The sequence below is a fragment of the Dipodomys spectabilis genome, unplaced genomic scaffold (genome assembly GCF_019054845.1).
Source record: "Dipodomys spectabilis isolate Male_0828 unplaced genomic scaffold, ASM1905484v1 ptg000096l, whole genome shotgun sequence".
Taxonomy (NCBI): Eukaryota; Metazoa; Chordata; class Mammalia; order Rodentia; family Heteromyidae; genus Dipodomys; species Dipodomys spectabilis.
This window is the reverse complement of record NW_024870773.1, coordinates 21,771,263-21,785,674: the sequence shown is the minus strand read 5'-3', so window position 1 is coordinate 21,785,674 and position 14,412 is coordinate 21,771,263. Positions and strand designations below refer to the sequence as shown.

At 40.2% G+C, this 14,412-nt stretch overlaps 1 protein-coding gene across 2 annotated transcripts in view; it reads right to left on the bottom strand.

Annotated features, from left to right (window-relative positions):
- Prkcq (protein kinase C theta) overlaps nucleotides 1-14,412 on the bottom strand; it is an 84,731-nt gene that overhangs the window by 69,718 nt on the left and 601 nt on the right. Inside the window, exon 1 of one of the 2 annotated variants that reach the window (XM_042686117.1) lies at nucleotides 14,079-14,321. The exons of the other annotated variant lie outside the window; for it this stretch is intronic. The gene's annotated coding sequence lies outside the window, so the exon portion shown is untranslated. Of the gene's footprint in view, nucleotides 1-14,078; nucleotides 14,322-14,412 lie in introns of those variants that run through there. 2 annotated transcript variants of the gene reach the window in all.

The window sequence follows — 14,412 nt, the reverse complement described above, 5'->3', positions numbered from 1 at the left end:
CACACAGCAAGGTCCATCCCTTCAGAGGTGACATGAGTAAGGCAAGGGAGGACAGGAAATGAAGGCTGTAGCCTTGAGTTTCATGAGTGGGAATCTGGTAGGTCCTGAGGTTTCCTCCACTCATTTGTCTAGCTGCTAAAACTTCAACCATATGCAATAAACATTAGGGATTAAAAGTATGAGTGATAGACCTAATTATGAATACAGATTACATATGAGATTCCTTAGCATTGTAGTCACTTAGAAGCAAGTATACAACAACTGTGTAAGAAGTGTTGGACATGCATACACCAGCAAAGGAACACCATGATTGAGAGAATCAGGCATGGCCCCAGACCTGCTGGAGGAAAGAAGGCATGAGTTCTATTTTACTGGGGTCCTCTGAAGGAAGAATATGCCTTTTTTATCTTATTCTTTTTTTTTTTTGCCAGTCCTGGGGCTTGAACTTAGGGCCTAAGCACTGTCCCTGAGCCTCTCTGTGCTCAAGTCTAGCACCCTACCACTTGAGCCACAGCACCACTTCTGGCTTTTTCTGTATATGTGGTACTGAGGAATCGAAACCCAGGGCTTCATGCATGCTAGACAAACACTGTACCACTAAGCCATATTCCCAGCCCTTTTTTATATTATTTAATAACTCATCTGAACCTTCCTTTTGTTTCCTGCCTCCAAACCAGAATTCTGTGGCCATGATATCTAAGAATGTTTTTCTCTTCCTCACATTGAAAAAAAAAAGAGCAGAGAGCTAGCGATCTAGAAGCAGGCCACATTCTCCAAGTCCTTTTGACCTCTGCAACCCTTACGTTTGAGTTTCATAGCACCTGACATTACCTAATACTCCCTTAGTTATGTGGTTACCATCTTGCTCTACAAATGAAATTAGGTTTCCCAAGGGCTACTGCCTGGTTCCTTTTTTCTCCTCTCTAGTCTCTACACCCAGAACAATGTCCGACATGTTTAGGTGCTTGATCAATAAATATTTGTTAGTTGAATAAGTCCAGTCTACTCTTGGCTCATAAAAGGTTCCCATTTTCTCCCCATTACTGATTAAGCCACTCTAATGTGTGGCTTACAATCTTTAAGAGGATCTATGTCCAGTAAAATCCTAGCTGGCAGAATTTCAGGTACTGGAATAAACTGTAGCAAGAACTTTCTGGACTATTTTGAGATTAGGTAGAAACAGTGTTTTAAAGGCCCTCTGTATACCCTTCACCCAAATTATAGAGAAGTTAATCTCAAAAAAGCAATTTCCTTTTACAGCTTCATTTAGGAATGAATGTAGAGGTCCTCTAACCATGGAGGCTGGGGGAAGTCTGCATATTAGAGATGATAAGGACAAAAGGGAAGACATTAATTTAGCTGTGGATTTTTTTTGTCAGTCCTGGGGTCTAAACTCAAGGCCTGGGCACTATCCCTGAGCTTCTTTTTGCTTAAAGATAGTTAGTGCTCTACTACTTAAGCCACAGCGCCACTTCCAGTTTTTTTCTGTTTATGTGGATCTGAGGAGTTGAACCCAGGGTTTCATGCATGCTAGGCAAGTACTCTACCACTAAGCCACCTTCCCAGCCCTAGCTGTGGATTCTTTACTTCAGCCTCTGAGTAGGTCAATTGTCAGCCTTGACAATTGCTCTAATTTTTGCATTTATTCATTTCTAGTTTAATATTCATATATTTATTTTCTGAAAACTGCCTATTTGCTCAGATATGAAGTCTCCCTTGTATGTATGGTTTTTGTTTGGAAACCAATCAAAAACAAGATATAGGTTCGCTAAAGTTTCAAAAATTATACCATTTGCCAAAGCAATGCTTTCTTGGGTAAGGATATCTTTTGGAAAGTTTCAGAATCTACTGCTTTAGGAACCTATTAAATCACAAGCAATAGGCATAAAAGGGATTAGAAAATGAATGTGAAGTTACTCGTTCATATATACGAAAATATACTAGCTAAAAAAGCAAATTAAAAAAGTTATATCAGGCGAATACTAAAAATAAGACTGTCACAGTTTGGCAGACTAATTTGCTTTTTTTAATTCCCAGAACAGTTCTGTAAAGTTGAACCTCCAACCTCAAAGTTATTACTCAAGAATGTTAATCTGGCTGTATTTTCTTTTGCACTTTTAATTAAATAAAGTTTCTTCTTAGTGGCTGTTTGCAAATTACAGCAGTGTGTGTGTGTGTGTGTGTGTGTGTGTGTGTGTGTGTGTGTGTGTGTGTGTGTGTGTAGATCTGACGCAACTTGCCTTGTGTAAAGCTATTCAACAGGTGGGATGTGATGGCCCATTGGGTTTTGCACAGCTAAGAATTCTCAGAAGCAACTACATCACTTTGGTCAATATCTCTCCTCTGCTGCTGTTGATTGGTGCATGGCCATCATGTGACTGAGTGCTGCCTGCTAACTTGAGATGCAAGCCTGGATGTCCCACTTGTACTCCTTCCCATGTGAATACTCATGACCTGGTTGGCTGTGAGGATTGGAGTCCCTGTCTTCTCTTTACTGCTTTCTCTTAGCCCTTAACCATGGTACACTCATCAACATCTCTTATGTTGAGCTTGTTTTTCTAGTTTCCTTTGTATCTTCATTGCTTGTCTTTCATTTTCTCAGAGCATTCTCATTGGCTGTTCTTTCTATGTCAAGAACATGTTAGCTCTTGGTCTGTCCTACTACCATATTCTACTACCTTCACAGCCTTGACTCTTCTATTCATCATACCCACCTTCTTCCTGTTTGGGGTTTTCTGATCTCTCCCTCCACAGCTGTGTCATTTGCCTATACTAAGCTGACATTTAGTACGTGTTTCCTGAGTCCTTGTTGTCTGTTAAGGGTGAGAGCTGGGCTGGAGATAGAGACACAGAGACCTCCCTCCAGGAGCCTGTGTCAGAGCAGGGATGGAATGCAATTGTGCCATCGCAGCAAAAGTATCTAAGTGTACAGGGTGGCAAGACACACTGAGGAGCGACATCGCCTACACAGAGTCTTCTCAGAGGAGGAGACATCTCAGGGAATGGACAGCAAAGTGGCAGAGCGGAAGAACACTGCAGTCCTGTGTGACTCAGTATGGAGCTACTGTGCTGACACAAAGGTCATTTGGAGGACTTTTTAAGACAGGCAGAGTAAATAGCAGGAAAGATCTACCAACCCCTTGGCAAGAAGTCTAGATTCTATTCTGTAGGTAAATAGGGAGCAAGCACATCATTTGAAAGCAGACAAGGGAAATTGCTCAGAGTTTTGTTTTAATAGACTTCTGCTGCCAGGTACATCATGAGTGAAGCTGGAGGCTCAATCTTGGAAAACAAAGTCATCTTTATGAGATGTTAGTACATTAAGAGCTTAAAAGTTTGTGCTAGCTAGTGCTTCTATAGACACCTGCCATAGCCTGTCCCATTCCATCTGTTCTTCTGAGATGTGATTCAGGGTGTCTTGATCCTGCCTAGTAAGTAGCCCTATAATGGCTTTATTTAGTTCTTAGGAGCTTTTTGCCTTTGAGCTTGTGTCCTTGTACATGGGTACCCCTCGCTCTTAGGATCTCATGACTAAGGACAGCGCCCAACACAGCCATGAGAAAATAAAGCAGTGTTGTTTTAAGCCATTATGTTTGGGCAGTGTTTGATTGATATCCAAAGTAATAAATAAAGAATATAAAGAATAAAGAATAAACCCCTGGCAATTTCAGAGGAATGACATCAGTTCAACATCAATAGATATCAACTTGAACTTCATTCTTGATTACCCGATACCAAACCCCCTTCCAAACCTATGTCACATTTAACTGATTAGAGCTTAAGCTTTTTAGAAAGGAGTTCTTTGAGAATGTAATCCTCTGATCGTGTCTTGCAAAAATGCTAAGAAAAAGTGTCTGGCACAAGGATTAAAAGCCCTTGGAATTTGTGGTGAACTTTTCTTACTGGTTTTAAGACAGATAGCCAAACAAATGAGTGTTTCTTTTTTCTGAACCTGTAGAATATTTGTTTGCTAGTTCTTTAGCTGTATGGCTAAGTCTTTGGTGCTATAATGGTACATGAATATATTCTGTCTGTTCTGAATTCCTCAAGTATGTTCTTCAAAGGAAAAGGGGTTTGTTTCCACCTTCCATTTTTATTGTGATAATGAAATTCAAATGCCACACTTTGTGTTGACATTTCTCTCTGTCACCTCCAGCTATGAGAAATGGTTAATGGATGAGTTTTACTTCATTAATTTCTAAAATGATGTGCTAATTTATGCCCAGCAATATTAGCCTTTTTGGTCAAATAAATTGTATTTATTTCATTTTAATTAATTTTTTAAAAGAAGGCTTTTTCTCTTGGTTCAGACACTTTACTTTCCTACAGCGCTGTTAGTCACAGATCTCAAGTGTACTATAAATATTAACACATCTGAATGACCAGGAGCTAGGAAAGTGGCTCAGAAGTGAAATCTTGCTCTCTTTGGAATGAAGGGAAGAATATTGAAGGGCTGTATATTTGCCTTTGGCAAACACTCTAGCAGCTTCTGATCCAGAAGTTAAAATTCCACAATGTATTTTCATGGAGTTAATCTCATCAACGTTAAAAGGTGTTTTTTTTCACACAATTACCTAGAAAGGGCTTAGTTGTACTTAAAAGGTAGGGTAATTTAAGTTTTTCTCATGAAGGAGTTCATTTATGCCTACTTTTACTATTACCCCTGTTGCATAGCCTGAATATGTCCTAAATAAAATGGACACTGATTTATTTTTCTTTTTTGAAAAGAAGAATAAAAATTTTCCAGTCTTAGAGAAAATTCCATCTGTCTATTAATTATGGCTGTCTGTTCTTCCAGAAATAAAGCCCATTGGGAGAGAATGGACTTGTCTTTTTTTTTAAGAAATTAAGTTTTTATAATATTCTTTGTATGGCCATCACCAGTGATTGAGTTGATTTCCAAAATCAAAACCAATTGTAGTTACATGACTTCCATGTTTGGATGACTACAGTTGGTGAAGGGTTACACCTGCAACTATTGATTACATTTAATAATATACATCAGTAGTTACAATGGGATGGATTAACCATTGTCCAGGGCCTTGAAATGTATCTACTTCTCCACCATGCCATTTGTTCAGGTGAAATCCTGATCTGCCTGGAATGTAGGATACCTAGAAACAACAACACACCATTCGGTTCAGGAGGAAGTCTGGGGATCTTTGTACCTGACTCATCTAATATGGTGAAATTGATAAAAAAAATTTCCTCTCTCTCCTATTTCTGTGACTTCTGCTATCCACCTTCAGTGTTGGGTGGCTTTGAAAGATTGGCATGATTACGGTCAAGTAGGATCAGGCAGGTGAATGAAGAAATAAGACTCCACAATCTCTCTTTTGTTGCTTTTCCTGAAAGAGGTAAGCTGATTGGAATCCATAATTCCCTCTTGTGACAACTCCCAAATGTCCCTGGTCACTGCAAGGAACCTGAAGAACAGCCAGGTGGCAAGGGATTAGAAAGATGATGTGTCCAGATCTCACCTAGAAAGCTGGAATGGCACATTTCCCAGCAACCACTGGATAAGCAGATGCCAAAGACCAAGGTTTCCATGGACTTGACCTCCTCCCCACCCCCCAAAACCCCCCACATTTCAGACAGATTTCCTAAAACCCACCCTGAGAAAATGGAACACAACTTAGAAAGCTCAGAGTGCATAACAGTGATGCTTATTAGGCCCTGGAGATGAGCTATTCATATTTGGAAAATGATACATCATCAACTAAAGGAAAAGAAAAATACATTGTCTGGCTATGGAGGCTTCACAAGCCTTTACAATCCCAACTCCAGTCTGAGCTCTGTGCCAAGAGTCAGATAGAGCAAAAGGAATAGGAGACTTGGTAGGTACTCTTAGACAAGCTTACTCAGGAGGCAATAATTAAATTAAGATATCATGATTGAGCTTCAGTAACGAGCTGAGGAGAAGCTGTAAGTCCCAGGAGAAGAGGGAAAGCAGAAAAAGGAAGATAAATGCCTTACAAGTGACTGAGAAAAGGCATAACACATTAGGATAATTTGAAAAGAACTGCTCATGACATAGAAGCAAGTAGTGTTGTGGTTTGAATGGGGAGTTTCTGAACAAAGTGAGGGATGCACCTGGCACATGCTGGGAGGGCAGGCATTATAATTTCCCAATCCAAAAATTAAGTCTAGAGCTGGCATTGGAGGCATTGGAGCATGCAGAGGATTCATGGCAAGTCTTTCACAGTAAGAAGTGTCCTCTGCAGACAAAGATGAACATAATGAATAGCTTGCCCTTACGTGACCCCGGGCTAACACCTCCTAGGAGGGCAATGTCCCCGTGGAGTACAGTGCCTTTTTCCCTTTGAGAATTGTGCCGTTAATATGGTTGATAGGTTGGGATAGTTTTGGAGGTATGAGCCAGAAACCTAAGCTCTGGTTTTAACATTGTTTCAGCTCTTGCTTAGTAGTTGTTAGGAACTCATCGTATTTTTCCACTGCTGGGATGCATTTTTAAAATTTTTCAAAAGATTTTTTTTCTTTACTTTCATAGTTTTAATTATTTTATTGTTGAATGAGCCCCTATAGAGTTTATCTCTACTTAAAATATAGGTTAAATGTTTTTGAGAATGCTTTCACTAATTTTAATCTTTGGTACACTTCTATTATCTTAGTTTTTAAACTTATTCTTTTACTTTTTATCTTTCCCTCAACTGCTGTAATGAATTTTAAAGTAATCATGATTTAATTCTGAAGAATCCTTAAGCTCTTTATATCATTTAATTAAAATTATTTCTCAATTTTTTACCATTTTATTTTTTTATTAAAATGACTTCAGGGTCCTCAGTGTATCTACATCTTATATTCCTTATTGCTTCATCTTTTTGCTTCTAGTATATATTTTAGAATATTTTTACCATGACCTTCTATTTCTTGATCATTCTTAATCTTTTTTCCCTTTTATCACTGACATTACATGAAGTGAGAGGCCATGAAGATGACGGAGGAAGAAATCACCACATACTGAAGAGGCAAGGGCATCTTTTTCTTGTAGCAGGTCATCTTCTAGGACTTTGAATTGTAAAAATCTATTATAACCAAGAGTAGTAAAGAGTTTCAGGCAGTAAACATTACCCATCACCTCTACTTCTGATTTCTAGTAGAACTTATTGAGATAATTCCAGAAGCTAACAGGCAAGTTTTTTTTTTTTTTCTGGATGATAATGGTTCTGCTTATGCTGATATTTAAAGCACTAGATTAAAATTCCTTCCTTTTAACATGACAAAAAAATCCCATAGGTATTACAAAACTAAAACTTATGGGTATTCATTTCTTCTATTAGTCTTTATTGATATCTACTATATGTTAGATACAATACTGGGTGTGAATAATGTGTTCAAAACATCGTCCTGACCCATTGGAAGATGAGAAGTAAACACACAGTGCTGACATGTCCATCCTAAGGGTTGCTGCAGGATGCACACTGTGCTGTACATTTTACATAGATGATCAGACAGGTGTTTTGAGAACATGAGGAAGGAAACCAAATTCTGACTTGTGGAACCAGGAAAACCTTTAGGAAAAGATGCATGAGGCCTGAGTTCAGATAGGAATTAACCAAAGGAAGGAGAGGTTTAGGGGCTAGACAAAGTGTCCAAGAGAAAAAGCACAGGGGACCTCTGAGGGTCCTGGTGAGGCTCAGACTTGGAGGAATGTAAGGCCTGTGTCTGGAGAGATTAAGGTGGAGAGGAAAGGATTAGAACTCCTTCTAATCCTTCTTAAAGATGCTGTACTTCACCCCAATGGTCCTGAGTAGCCATAAGAGAACTTAAGGCAAATGCTTGAATCTGGGGTTTAGAAGGGTCTTTCCTCCTTAGACTAATAAGGAGGTTCAGGCAGGGATGCAGAAGAGAAATCCTGGTGGCTGAAACAGAGTAGAGGAAGTAAGGGGTGGAAAAGGACCAAGAGAACAAGCAAATATTCAGGGGGTAAACTACTAGATCTTAGTTTAGCTGAGCTATTGAGGTATAAGAAAAGGAATCAAGGAAGAATATCCAGACTTTAGGTTTGTAACAGGTAACAGCTATGCCAACTACAGAACTGGGAGCTGGCAGGGATCTTGGAAAGAAAGAAAAGAGAAAGATGGAGCATGCAGCCCAAGGTGTGTAGCACCAGACACATCTATAAACTATTGGGGATCAGTAGGAATTTGGGTCCCTAGTGGTTGGGTTGAAATCAGCAGGGAGATAGCTGTTGGGGCCAGTGAGAGAGAGATCAAGTGCCTCACACAGAGAGAAAATTGAAGGTCAGACTTTCAGGTTCATGGAAGATGAGTCAGAGTCTTCAAAGCAGAGAAGGAAGGAAGAGAAGTGGGAGGGGAAGCTGAAGGAAGACAAGACTCTGTGGATGCAGGAGCGCTTAGTAGCACAGCTATAGAAAGTCCAGTTAGAAAGGGGTGGGCTACAGCAAAAGTTTGCATGGAGGAGAGTGTATGTGATGCTTTCTGAAGGGAAAGCCAGGTGTCTGTGGGTCAAGAGATGTGGAATGAGGACAGAAGTGGTAAGTGTAGAGACTAGTGTAAAGATTTGGGTGGTAAAGAGGAGAGAGAGGAGGAAATAGCTGAAGGAAAGGACAGAAGCATTGCCTCTTTTTTTTTTTGGCAAAGAAAGAAGGGATTTAAACAGGTCCAATGCAGTGAGCACAGGGCCAGAAATGAGGGAAGGAAAATGGTGGTGGGAGAGAAGATACTCAAGTGAATGAGATTCATGAGAATGCAGAACTAAATGGCACTCGTGGGAGGTGAACGGTGGGACCCTTCTGGAGGTGAGGCATTTTCTTATTGCTGTTGTGAACCAAGGGAAGGACGGGAGCATGGGATGCAGATAAAGTGAGGTGCACAGCTCTGTGGTCATGAGGCTGGGGGGTTATTTCTCATCTGGAAAATTTCTCAAGTCAAACTGGAAGCAAGGCAGGCTGGTAAGGGTGAGGAGTAGGACAAGGGAGGCAGGTAAAGGCCTGGAATGGCTGGTGTAGAGATAGCCATGGAAAAGTGTGAGGGCTTGTGGGGGAGGGGGAAAGGGTTATACAGCCCATCTGAGGTTGGAAATCATGGACTTATGACATGGTAAATTTGCATGGTTGCATAATTTTTTCCAGCACAACTCATCAACCTATTTATAGATGCCGGGGAAAGTAGACAATTCGATTCCACAGTGACAGTGACACCAGATTTGGAAAGAAAAGCATGTCACCTCACATGGCACCACCAGGTTAAGATTCCCCAGCAGAGATGCTGGGGTGGGGGGTGGATGGGGCACATCATTAGAGGGATGGATGGCCATGTTTTGTTTTGTTTTTTTCCTTGCCAACTTCATGTTGAAAGACCATGTTCTATGGTCTTACTAATAGACATGATTTCTTCCCAATCCTCCTCTAATCCTTTAGGCAGCTGATGAGGTATCTGAAAGTTTACATTCTTCCTAGTAAACGAGGGATGTGAATTCCACACTTTCCCAGAGGAAGTATCTTCCCCAAACAGTCCAACAATGAATAAACTTTGGAAAATACAACTCATAGACCCATACAAAGAATGTTCAGTGAGAAGCCAAGAGATCAGGGTGAAAAACAGGGTGGTGAGTACTCAAAAAGTTAAATATAGATTTCCTACATGACCCAGTAATTCCACTTCTGTGTAACACCCAAGAGAACTCACTGAGGGATCTCAAGCAGGTCTGCGTGGTCTCACCTTTAGAATGCCGTGAGCTGCAAGATGGTCAAATGGTGAAAACAACTCAGAGGATCCTCCCTAGATGAATGGATAAGCAGAACACAGTGTACACGTGTAACAGAATATTAGACTTAAAAAGCAGAGAAATTTTTGGCACATGCTGTAACATGGGTAAATGAACCTTGAGAACATCAAGGTAAAATTGAAATCAGCCAGACATCAAAGAATGCCTTCTGAGGCACTTACATGGGTCATACTATCTGATTCTTTTGTGAAATATCTGGAACAGGGAAATTCACAGACAGATAGAAGAGTGCTTATCAGGAACTGGGGATATGTGTTTCAAAGATACAGAATTGCAGTATTTTGCATGATGAAAAGAGCTTCGTAGATGGAGGGGGGTGGTGGTTATGTACTTAGAGAGTGTACTTAGAGCCTCTGAACTATTCACTTAAAATGGTTAAGATGGGAAACTTGATGTCCTGCGTATTTTATCACATTACAAAATTTTAATTGGTAGACGAGCTGGTGCTGTGGTTTATAGCAAGAGTTTAATTGTCATATAAACCAGATTACCTCCTAGAAGGCATAAAACCTAAGCAAGTACTTTAGCTCTTCTGAGCCTTAATTTACTAATCTGAAAGAGATTAGTAATATCTAATTTACCAGTAATGGCTTTATGAAGACTAAATGAAGTAGTAATTTATTAAATATAAAATTCTGTTATATCTAGTACATAAATTACAATGACTTACATATTATAGTGACTTCAAGTATTTCTGATTACTATTATCATTAATATTATTAGCTTAATACAAAAGCTAACATCAACCTGTCCAAGGATGTACTGCTAAAGTGAGAAATTTTAATATCTGTTAATTTAATCCCAGAATACAAACCTATGATTCTAGGCTTGGTGGAGCTATCCCTAATTTCTAAAACCTCAGATTCTCTTTTAGCCCTAAGATTATAGGTAGATGAGGAAATGTTCATCATCCCTGGTGGTGAAGGAAATGCAAATAAAGACAACCCTGAGATACCACCTTACCCCAGTCAGAATGTCCCACATCCACAAATCAGCCAACGACAAATGCTGGAGGGGATGTGGAGAAAGAGGAACCCTATTACACTGCTGGTGGGAATGTACACTTATACAACCACTTTGGAAAGCAGTCTGGAGGGTCCTTAGAAAGCTAAAGATTGACCTCCCTTACGATCCAGTCATACCACTTCTAGGCATCTACCCTGAACAACAGGAACCAATATACAAGGACACGTGCACCTCCATGTTTATTGCAGCACTGTTCACAATAGCTAGGATATGGAAACAACCCAGATGCCCCACCACAGATGAATGGATCCAAAAATTGTGGTATTTATACACAATGGAATATTATGCAGCCATTAGAAATGACAAAATAATGGCATTTGCAGGGAAATTGATGGAGCTAGAAGGAATCATGTTGAGCGAGGTAAGCCAAGAACGAAGAGACAAACGGTACATGGTCTCCCTGATAAGTGGATGCTAAATCCAAAATGTTAGGTGACACGACAAAACTAACAGGACTTAAGAAACAAAGAACTCCCGCTCATCCGGTTGAACCACTACTAAATATCCCCATGCTGCTGATCACATATATGGTATATAACATGTGAACACCGTTATATGTTACAGACTGTGATAGACAATTTGCTCCAGGAAAGTTAGAATGAACTTGTGACTTTAAATGAGCATCATTATTCCACAATACTGTGAAATTCCAGAAATTATGTAATCACTTAATCACAATCAAAAAAAAAAAAAAAGAACCTCGGGGAAGGGAGGGAGGGAGAGGATGGTAGGGGGAAAACAATGGAAGGGGTAACAAGGTTCAAGAGGAAGTGTACTCATTACCTCACTCATGTAACTGTAACCCTCTGTATAGTATCTTTACAATAAAAAAAAAGATTATATGTAGAGGACACAGTAATCAGAATTTGACTGTGTATAAGCCATATAACAAAATAACAAAAATTATTTCAGTCCTCTTAAGAAAGCATATTTTTACTCATTTTTTCTGGCTCAGCATCATGTTTTCTACTTTAAATTTCTCATGATTGATGCCTTAACAGATAGAGTAGGTATGGAAAAACTAAGTTGAGTGTATGCCACTGAGAAATGTGATGTTTAAACTTGAAAAATGGTGACTAAGAACAAAAAGTATGAAGTTAATGTTGTATTTGTCACCAGAAGCCTAATCTCCCTATTTCAAGTTATAGATTTAATTTGGGGCATTTATGTATATATGCATGCACACATGTATGTAAATAGTAGGTAGGTAGCTATTTTTTACGTTTCATTTCTCTCACTGGAACTTTTCATCTTGTAATAGTATATGATTGTTATTATGTGACAGATAATAATTAAATGATTTGGGGGAAAATTATTTTAAAAATTAAGACAACCCTATGAAAGAAGAACTTACCTGAAATCAACTACAACCATATTGACTGTCACATTAATTAATACATCAGATTAATAGATCAGCAACATTCTCAGGGGCATATAACACAATCAATAACTATAACACATTAAATACATTAGAACAGGAAGTCCTAATTCAAATTCCTATTTCAAAGAAAGTCAAATACACTATAAATCAATACCACATGTGAAGGAGAGGCTTGTGAAATGAACTTGTATAAGTTCATTCTAGAATCCCTGTAGGTAGAGACTTGTTCCATAAGCCCATAGCCCTGAAAGAAAATAATGGACTAGGTCCACAGAGAATTCATTATAGAAAAGAATTTCATCTTTTCCAGGCGAGCATGAGAGAAGGTCTGTATTGCAATGGAATGAGGAATCTTGATAGAAATTACCAAAGACATATGCTCTACTTCTGGAGGCCTCAGATACCTGCTTCTAACTGAGAGACAGAATATCAGTGTTGAATAGGATCAATCACTGAGATCCTAAAAGGAATGTTGGTATGAACAAACATGTCTGTCCTCCCTGAAAGAGAGCTAAGATGGCAGGAGAAAGCCAAGTTGCAATGGTAGCTTGGTGTAGCAATGCACACTCTCACTGGAGGAGGAAGGGCTGGTAGGAGGGCAGGTGTAGAAGTTTGCCCAGGTCCCTATCACCCTGAGCCACCATAGCACAAGAGATCAGCGGAAATGAATGCAACAAAGCAGATGGTAGCAAGATTCCTTCCCCCAGCAGTTTACATTTTGAAAGCATAGAAGACAATCATGGGACTTTGAAAACAAAAGCTGCTAATGCCAAACAGGTTGCACTTGAAAATGAGAAACAAAAGTTGATAAGAGGAAAAAACAAAACAAAACAAAGGAAAAAGATAACCTCAATTTAGATGGAACATCTCTAACTTGCATGAGCTTTGCAGGTTTCTAAAGATCATCTTGTCTTCAAATGTATGTGCATTTAATCAACAAAAGAAAAGAGACACCTGCATCAAACAATGGTACTGGTTGCAAGTAGGGAGGGGCAGAGAGGGATCTTAAACAGCTGTGAATAAACTTCAAAAGTAATTGCAACCCAAATAGCAAAATGTCACCCCTTTCTACTAGACACAGCCCTTTTTTTTTTTTTTTTAAAGATGAAGTCTCTACAGTCAGCCTACCATCTTAGGAATTATTCAAGATCAGTTAACAGTGATTGGTTCATGGATTCTGGCCAGGGACCCAGGATTTTCAGAGCACCTGCTCGTCCATCCAACATCCCCAATCAGCAAAGGCCCAGTTGTGGCCAAGGCTTCTCAAGGCATTGCTCCTTCCATGAGCCTCCTGGATCCCCATGCTTGGAATTCCCTTTGCCAGGCAAAAGGAACAAAGGAGCAGAGTGGAGGAGGACAGGCCTTTTGGGCACACTCCATAGGCCTTGGAAGGCTGGGAGGCATAAACCAGAGGACTGGCTGTTGGGCATAAATGGCCCATTTTCCCCAACCACTTGCTGTTGTGGAGAGCAAGTCCCCTTCTCTCCCTATCCGTCCCTCCCCCATTTGTGCCAGGACTGAATGATCTTTGATGAACTCCCTGTCCAGCTCACAGAGTGGCAGGACAGGAACCTGGTGTCACTCTCCTGGCAGAAATGTCTAGAATCTTCCAGTGCAGAAAGCCCCAACTCCCTCCATGCCCACGGGGAGCATTTACACCTTTAGTATGCAAGCCACTTAAATCATAACTGTGGCTCATCATCATCATCATCATCATCATCATCATCATCATCATCATCATCATCATCAACAACAACAGTACAACAAGAAGACTCTAATAAGCAAACTCTGTTCTGTGAACCGGGGCCCCTCAGTGGGGTCATCAACAATCTTAATCAAGATGGCAGAATTAAGCACCTCAACTTTTTAAAAAATATATATCAAAGCAGCAGTTCCTCACCTCACTGGAAACCTTTGAAAAGAAATTTGATTTCCCCAGAAGATGCAACGTGTGGCATCCTGTCTACGGCTCCCCGCAAACTGGCAGAAAAGATGGGGTGCTGTCTGTCTATGGATCGGCAGCAGACGACACTTTTGGTCTTCCAGAAAGCGCACACACATTTGGCCAAGAACCTACAAACTTTCCACCGCCTCTCTGCTTCTCGGTTCAGGGGAGAGGGGAAAAGGAGAAGGAAAGAGGAGGCACCCCAAACCCAGACCCCACGGCAGCCACCCCACCAGCAACACACGAGATCAAGGTGCGTGCGTGACAGGCGAACCCCGACTTTGCTTGG